This window comes from Castanea sativa, chromosome 8 (assembly GCF_040712315.1).
Source record: "Castanea sativa cultivar Marrone di Chiusa Pesio chromosome 8, ASM4071231v1".
NCBI lineage: Eukaryota > Viridiplantae > Streptophyta > Magnoliopsida > Fagales > Fagaceae > Castanea > Castanea sativa.
The window spans coordinates 34,780,645-34,790,207 of NC_134020.1; the positions used below are offsets into that span (position 1 = coordinate 34,780,645).

At 38.3% G+C, this 9,563-nt stretch overlaps 1 pseudogene; it reads right to left on the minus strand.

Moving 5' to 3' along the window:
• Positions 1 to 6,478: 6,478 nt before the first annotated feature.
• On the minus strand, positions 6,479 to 7,363 carry LOC142608412 (fasciclin-like arabinogalactan protein 12; annotated as a pseudogene).
• Positions 7,364 to 9,563: the final 2,200 nt, after the last annotated feature.

Consider the following 9,563-nt stretch of genomic DNA (forward strand, 5'->3'; position numbering starts at 1 on the left):
CAATACATATTCATTCAGTATTCTATCATAGTATCAGAGCCATTGATCTAACCTTTTTGGTGTCTTGCAGTATTGTCTTCTTCGGCATTTTTCGCTGCCTCAACCTTCTCTGGTCAATAAACTTATCTATGCCCTTTTTCTGACTGCTCTGCCACCGTCAGAGGCACTCCGGGTTGAATCATCATCTCCAGAAGATCTCTCTCCGTCGACAAGATCACTACCTTCATCGAATCTGACAATTTTGAAGTTTTGATTACAACACTAGCGATACAGTCTTATAGATTGTCAATCGATCTACACAACCCCGCCAGAATCAACACCTTCTAAGTGCCCATGTGCCCCCATGCGCCGCTCAAATATTCGGCGAGTTGCCCACGTGCCGATTTCAGGTTCGGCACGCGCCTCATACACTGGTGAAGTACCTGCTGATGTCATCACTGCCACGGCAGCCGCTTGTGTCATCTGCCACGTCAACACACTACATCATCCATTGACCTGTTGTGTCAGTGACCGTTGACTTTGATCGTGGACTTTGACCAGTGTTAACTGTTGACTTTTGACTCAAAGTTGACTTTTTGTAGTCCAAGTGCTTCTTACGTAGTTTTTTGCGTAGATTTCATTTTTGCAGTCCATTTTTGCATATATTTCTTTTAAATGAATAATAAGGACAGGACTTCTTTTATTGCAACAATCGTCGCCGACAATCCAACAAATGTTTTTGCAATTTTTGCAAATGTCTTAGCTAATATTGAGACTTACTATCAACGCAACAAATCAGTTGTTTCCATTTCTGTTGCTACTGTTTCTAACACTGAGAGTATCCAACCAATGGCTCCCATCTCCGCAAAGTCTAAGTGTTCTGGATCCACTATTACCATTTCCACAGTTGACCTACAAAACATTATCACTAATACCATTCATATGCTTCCTCTTCTCTTTCAATTTCATCTAGTATGTCTCCTTCCTCTTGGCTTATGGATTCTGCTTGTTGCAATTATATGACACCTCATTCATCATTATTTTCACAACTTGAGCCTACACCACACCCTCTTAATATTCGCACAGCTAATGGTTCCACAATATTTGGTCATAATATAGATTCTATCTCGACCTCTAACCTCTTGGTAAGGTCTTTAATGTTCCTAACATTTCTTACAATTTATTTTCTGTTGGGCAATTAGTTAAGTTGAGTTAATGCATTAACTTTGATTATTCTGGGTGTGTTGTGCAGGATCCAAGGATGGGATAGGAGCTTGGGACTAGTCCTAGAGTTGGGCGTATGTTTCTTGTGGACAATCTTCGTCTTCCACCTGCTACCTCTGTTTCTATTGCTGCTATAGTTTCTTCTATTCCTTCCCTTACTCTTTGGCATGCCCGACTTGGTCACGCATCCTCCTCTCGGGTACAACACTTGGCTTCTAGAGGTTTATTAGGTTCAATTTCCACAGAAAATTTTGATTGTGTTTCATATCAGTTAGGAAAACAACATGCTTTGCCTTTCGATACTAGTGAATCAATGTCCACTGATATCTTTGACTTAATTCATTTTGATGTCAGGGGGCCTTCCTCTGTCTCTAGTATTAGTGGATCTCGATGTTTTCTTATCTTTGTTGATGATTATTCTTGCTATAACTAGATTTTTCATATGAAACATCGCTCTAAATTATTGCAAATATATTCTAATTTTGCGAAAATGGTTGAAAATCAATTTTCCAAACTTATCAAAAATTTCCAATTAAATAATGCTCTTGAATACACTCAATATGCTTTCCAAGCTATTTTGCATTCCTATGGCACTATTCATCAACTAACTTATCCAGGTACCTCTCAGCAAAATGGTAGAGCCGAACGAAAATTTCGTCATATTCTTAACACTCTTCGTGCTCTTCTTCTCTCTGCCAAAGTTCTCGCTCCTTTTTTAGGTGAAGCTAGTCTCTATGTTGTCCATGCTATTAATTGCAATCTCAGTCCTGTCATCCAAAATCAAACTTCATATAAGCGCCTTTTTGGGTCACCTCCAGACTATCACCACCTTTTAGGCTATAAATGAGCCGAGCTTTGTCGAGTAGTGAATGTTCAAGCTCGGCTCGACAACAAAGGTAGAATGTTCAAGCTTGGCTTGAGCTTGATACGATCCTACAAATAATATTCAAGCTTGAGCTTGTTATAAAGTATAAAAGTTTGAGCTCGGCTTGGCTTGGCTTGATTCATTGGTCAAGCCAAACTCGAACTCAATATCAAGCCCAAACTCAAGCTCAATATCATGTTTTTGAGCTTGAGATGCAACACAAGTATATTATCAAGCCTATATCAAGTTTATTATCTAGCCTATTTGTTTTGGATGAGTGATCTCAACTTACAATTAATTTAAGTCTTAGAAGGATATAAGTTTACTTGTCAAGCTCATATCAATTTTATTACCAAACTCATAAATAAGCCTAGACTCAACTTGTTTTGTTACTTTTGTATCAAGCCTCGGTGTTCACAAGCTTGTTCATGAACAATATTTTTTATTTGGGCTCAGCTCGTTTATTAAATAAGCCTAAAACTAAAACTAAAACTTAAGCTTGGCTTGTTTATATACAAACAAACATGAACAAGCTTTTTATCGAGCCAAGCCCGAGCTGTTTATGAACGGCTTGGTTCATTTACAGCCCTACCACCTTTCCTCCTTCGGTTCTGCTTGTTTCATTCTTCTTCAGACATATGAGCATAACAAACTTAAGCCTCAGTCTAGACTTTGTTGTTTTCTTGGCTATGGCAAAACTCAAAAGGGTATCGGTGTTATGATCCTATCTCTCATCGTCTTCGTATCTCTCACAATGTTATCTTTTGGAAACATCGCTCTTTTGTCGAGCTCTCTCACTTTCGTGCCTCCCAATCTACCTCCTCTGTCTTGGATCTCTTTCCAGATGAGCCACATATTCCTTCTATAGTTACTCATGATCTTCCTATTGACTTCTCTGTCCAACCACTAGATATTTTTGATGCCTCTCCTGGATCACCCTCTAATAAATAGGTGAAAGATGAACAAGTCAGAGATGAGCCACCCAATCCTGAGCTTGGGTTCCCTGCTCCTACTCCGCCTGAAGATCTTGCACAAGACATTCCACCTCATCACTCAACTTGGGTAAGATCCATTCCTGCACATTTACTTGACTATCATTGTTATACAGCCCTTGCTACACTACATGAGCGTCACTCCTATCGTGAGGCCTCCACTGACCCTTTATGGTAGATTGCAATGAAAGAAAAACTTGATGCATTATCTAAAAACCATACTTGGGATTTGGTGACTCTCCCCCCTAGGTCCATAAGTGGATCTACAAGACCAAGACTCATTTTGATGGGTCCATTGAGCGTTATAAGGCTCGTCTTGTTGTAAAATATTTTACACAGGAGTATGGGATTGATTATGAAGAGACCTTTGCTTCGGTTGCTTATATTTCATCTGTTCGTGCCCTCTTAGCTGTTGCCGCTGCCAGTAAATGAGACATTTTTCAGATGAATGTCAGAAATGTCTTCCTTAATGGGGATTTAAGTGAATAAGTTTATATGCAACCTCCTCCTAGTTTCTCTGTTGAATCAAACACGGTTTGTCGCCTTCGACGTGCACTTTATGGCCTTAAACAAACTCCAAAAGCTTGGTTTGCCAAGTTCAGCTCCACTATTTTTTGCTTGGGTTACACTGCCAGTCTTTATGATTCTGCCTTATTTCTTTGTTGCACTAACAAATGCACCATTTTGCTTTTCCTATATGTGAATGATATGATCATAACTAGTGATGACCTCAATGGCATTCAAGAACTCAAAGATTTTCTCCGTCAGCAGTTTGAGATGAAAGATCTTGGACATATCAGCTATTTCTTGGGTCTTAAAGTCACTCATTCCATAGCTAGTCTTTATATTACTCAAGCCAAGTATGCTTCTAAACTTTTGTCTTGTGCTAGACTCACTAATAGTAAGACTATTGATACTCTGGTTGAATTTAATGCGCATCTAACTCCCTCGGAGGGGGGGAACCATTGTCTAATCCCTCTCTTTACAGACGATTGGTTGGCAGCCTAGTTTATCTCACTGTCACTCGTCCAAACATTTTCTACATTGTTCACTAGGTGAGCTAGTATTTATCTGCTCTACGAACGACTCACTATACTACTATTTTGCGCATTCTTCGATACCTGAAGGGCACTCTCTTCCATGGCCTTTTCTACTCAACTTAATCTCCTCTTGTTCTCCGTGCATTCTCTGATTCTGATTAGGCAGGAGATCTCACTGATCGCTGGTCCACCACTGGTTATTGCTATCTTCTTAGTTCTTCTCTAATTTCTTAGTGAAGCAAGAAACAAACCTTATGGCCTGCTCCAATACTAAAGCGGAATATCGTGCCCTTGCTAATACCACATCTGAGCTCATTTAGCTATAATGGCTTCTTAAGAACTTAGGTGTGTCCACATCCTCTACTACTCTTCTTTATTGTCACAACCAGAGTGCCATTCATATTGGTCACAATGATGTCTTCCATGACAGACTAAACACATTGAGATTGATTGTCATTTTATCCGTTATCATCTTGTCCATGGTGCTCTCAAGCTATTCTTAGTCTCTTCTAAAGATCGACTTACAGATATCTTCACAAAGTCACATCTCCTAAAAGACACCTTAGTGCTTTGGTTGACAATCTCAAGTTGGTCTCACACCCACCTTGAATTTGAGGGGGGCTAATAACGTGTATTGGGTTGCGGGCTTTAGGCCCACCTTGTTTACTTGTATAGCACACATACAATACTACACTCTTACTTGTACTACACACATCTATCTTCTATATAAAGGCACTCATATATATGCTATTATTTGAGAAATACAATACATATTCATTTAGTAATTCTATCGCACTGACAGCCTAACTTAGACAAGACCCAAACCAAATTTGGTTGATGAAATTCATGATCCCATTAGTAGTTCGAACCAAGCTTCTAAACTGGCTTGAACCATAAACTCGAACTGGCCTAATTTGTAGACTAGAGTTGAATTTGATCATGGTTTAAATTTTGTTGTTGTTGTCGTTGAAGTTTTAAGAAAACAAACACATTGCTTTCTAAATGAAAGGAAACTAAACATGTTAGCTTCTTTATGAAAACCTCGAATTCACAAAGTGATAGGTTTTTGGAATCCATCAGAGAGAAGCAATAGACAAAAATCTGAAATTTTATTAATCTGAAAATTGAATTGCCTTTAGAAACTACAACGTGTTTAAATAGTAAAAGGAAAACCCAGTATGGCTAGAAAACTTAAGGTGGGTAGGAAAGAGTACAAAACCCTAATTTGACTAAACAACATTAAAGACACCTAAAATTAAGGAATAATCTCTAATCCTAGAAATATGAAAATTACATAAAATTGCCAAAAATAAGAAAATTCAAAAATTAAATTGGAGATTTTGTCTTACATCAAATCCTTCCACTTGGGAAAAACTCGTCATCGAGTTAATAGTCGAGATTAGAAATCTTCCACTCCTAATAAAAAAATACTTTGAATGCTTCAATAATTTGATTCAATTTTAAAACTTGTATCCTTCATATAGTGTACCACAAAATTTATTCTCATCGACCTTCAATTTATTTTGGTTTTGTTGTTGGCATTTCAAATTTTGAACATATATTCATTTTCATATTAATATGCAAATCTATAATTAACAATTGTATAATCTAGTATATCATAATAATCATGCGAAAACCATAAATCAACAAACATCTTTTTCATTATTTGCCAAGAGCGAATTGAATGCTTACCTCAACGCTTTCTATAGATTTGAATGTCTTCCCACCATTCCTCTGCTTCTTCGTCCAATTTGTTACGCTCAAGTTTGACCATTCTTCATCAAAGATTTCCCAATAATCAAAATACTCTTCCAAATCAAGAGTAAATCAAATAAATCTAACTTACTCATCATCCCCATCAAAGAAGGGAATGTTCTGGTATTTGGGAGTGTGTCTTGAGTATATTGATGGCTGTTGCCATGGGAACATTTCCTAGCTAGTGGGGTAGCGATTGCTCGCTATAGTTCTTGTAATACTTGTTGGTCATGTAGCTGAAGTTTTAGAAATATATTTTCTTAAAACAAATCATTGTTAAAAAAAGTTTTGCTACCGAAAAAAGCAAATTTAAAATAGATTCGATCATAAGAATTCAAATAATGTTCTCAGTCTCATAGAGACAAGTCTTGAAAATTCTCAAGTACATAGAAATTGGAACTTAAAAATGACAAGAACAGGAAATTAAAATAAATAAATAAATAAAGCCTTAACATCAATAGTTCTCATCACAAACTGGCATTATAGATATTGGACAGGGAAAGATGGCATATATTTGAAAGTACTTGGTGTAGATTACGACCGTTCACCTGAAAATCATACGGCACAAGACAGTTGGAACCCACCTAAGAATATGAAGCAAATACATTTACAATTTTACACCATCAAAGTCCCTTCGTGACAATGAATGCAACCAGAGCAGCTCCAATGGACATCAATATTCCATCTCCATGCCTCTTGAGACTCAGTGCTCCAGACTCATCCACTTTTGTAGCAGCAGAAGGAGTGTTTGCATCTGCATCTGCATCTGCACCATTGTCCAAAGACTTAGGCTTTGACAATGTTGGTGCCGAGGCTAGTGCCTTATGCTTAGGCTTAGGATTAAAAATGCCAAGACGAAGAAGCACTTGATCCACTTGATAAATATTAAGTTGGTTATCCGAATACACAGTTCCACCCAACGTGGTATTAACAAGAACGGTAGAGATGTTCACCTGGTTGCCAGCGGTGGTCACGGTTAGTGGGAACTCACTGGCATCTCCGGCCTCTATGGGCACTAGATTGCTCAGAGTTTGAAAATTTAACAGGGTAACAACTGTGTTTAATATGTGAAACTGTACTAGTTGGGTCTTTTGTAGGTCCGACAAAGAGTTTATAGTGCCCGCTTTAAGGCTCGAAAATGCAGCATCAGTAGGAGCAAAGATGGTAAACCCATTATTTGAATTGTTGAGCTGGCCGTATAATTGGTCAGACACTCCGGTACTTTTTAAGAGGCGAATAAAGACTGAGAACCCACCTGCCTTTCCAAGGATTTTGGTGACATCCGGGACACCTTTCTTCGTGGGTGGGACCTTGGCAAACTGGACTGGGGCTGGGGCCTTGGCAGGCTGAACTGCTGGTGGAGTGGCGGGCTAGACTGGAGTATTTGCAGGCTGAACTGGTGCATTTGCTGGCTGGACTTGTGCTGCGGCAGGCTGACCTAAAGTTGTGATGCAATGGAAGAGAAAAACAAGCAAAATTGAAAGGGAGAAGAGAGCCTGTTTTGTCATCTTTGATGTTAATTTATTGTGTGGAGCACTGAATTTTGCTTGGGATATTTTCAAATGCAAGAGCGGCGGTTGCGCTTGCACTTGCTCTTGCACCTGGAGGAGTGGGCTTGTTTGATATGTCTGGTGTTTGTGGGAGGGAAGAGAGGGCTTTTATTAAGGCTGTAAGACAGTTCAATTAGGTGAAAGGGTACACCTCTAGTTACAAAACCTTAGTTCTTTGTAGCTAATCTGTCTTGGAAAGGTGAAGGAATGTATAGTTACAGAACTTAATTGTTTGCAGCTTATATGTCTTGGGAAGGTAGGAAAAGGAGAGGGGATCTCAATTGTGCGTGCGGGAAAGTAAAGATGCCTGTCATAACTTTTGCTTTCACAATCACAGATAATTGTTCTTAGCCATGAAACTCAATTATTTGCCACAAGCTTATGAAGGAAGTTGAAAAGAAAAGATAGTAAACTCTTGTATCTAATTTCTTACCCTGTTTTGGTTAATTCCTCAAACAAATTGCAATTAGTTATAAACACATAATGGGCTAACCTTTGAGTCAATATTTTTTTTATTACAGTTTTCAAGTAGTAAAAGCATGAGGATTTTTCCATAAGAAAAAAGTGTGAGGGTTCAATAATAATTACTTAAGGGCCACTTCAGTTCCTGCTACACATCGAAGTTTCAATTTTATTTAGGCATAAATGCACTTTTAGTTCCTACATTTTGACCCGATTTCTATTTTGATCCCTACATTTTATTTTTACTACTTTTAGTCCCTAAACCAATTAACGTGTGATGTTTAAGTCCTTACCGTCACCTAACTAACAGAAAATGCTGACGTGGCTAACGGTACAATAAAATAATAATTAAAAATTCTATTTTGGCATTCAAAAATTGCCACGTCAGCATCTAAATTAAAAATTAATTAATTAATTAATTTTAACTAAATAAAAAAAATTAAAAACAAAAAATCACATGAATTGAGATCTAAAAATGCCTTCAACAAAAACAATAAGAAACACAAACACAAATCCATTAAGAACAGGAACAAAATGCCTTGAACAAAAACCAATAAGAACATTTTCCTTTATTTGACATTTTCTCTTTTTTTTTTTCCTTAGAAAACAAACAGAATATTAGACAAGAACACAAACACAAACACAAATCCAGTAAGAACACCAACACAAACACAAACACAAACACAAACACAAACACAAATGCTGACAAATCCAGCAAGAATACAAACACAAACCCTTCAATCCATCTTTAGCAAAACCAGCAACAACCCAAAAAACACAAACACAAATCCAAAGAGGTCCACGACGCCAATCGGAGCAGATCTGATTCTTAAGAATAAAAAGCAGATCCGATTCTCAGAGCTCATCAATCGGAGCAAATCTTCTTTGGAAATGGACTCGGAAAATGTAGTAAAGGAAATGACGCCGTCGTCACTGTCCAGCCTCATCTCTCTGGCCTTCGCTTCCGCCTCCGCTTCCTCCTCCTCCTCCTCTGCTCAACAACCTTACTTCTCCGAGCTCCTCTCCTTCAAACTCGATTGTCTCCAAAAGGTTTTGGTTTTCTCTCTCTCTCTCTGCTTTTGTTTTATTGTGTGAGAAAATTTTGATACAAAAACTTGTAGGAGCCAGAGCTTCTTCGAGTCGATGCAGAGCGGATCCGGAGGCAAATGCAAGAGGTGGCTGTTGGGTAATCAATAACAATCTTGAATCTTTGAGCTGTTAGGTAAGCAAATTGGGTTGTTGCTGGTTTTGCTGAAATAATCACTCGATCCGAGACTACCCAGATTGGAAAGAAAAACCCAAGACGGATTTGCAGACGGAGACGAGCTGAGAGTGCTTGCGCCACGCCGCATTTTTGATGATCTTATCTAACGACAGCCCTATCACACCCCCGCTCTTGGATGGACCGCCTAGGGTTTGGGAAGCTGGCATTTTTTTTTACTCGTATTTGATTGGGATCTCAGAATCAGATAATGAGAATGACAATGTGAATGTCATTACATTCTTGATCATGTGGATTAGTGATTTGCTGGAGAATTCGGTCTTGAATGGTTGTTTTTTTGTTGTTGTTGATTTTTTTTTTCTAGGTTTGTGTTCTCAGGTCTGGGATTGTGTTCTTGCTGTTCTTGTTCAAGGCACTCTTAGATCTCAATTCATGTGATTTTTTGTTTTTAATTTATCTCATTTAGTTAAAATT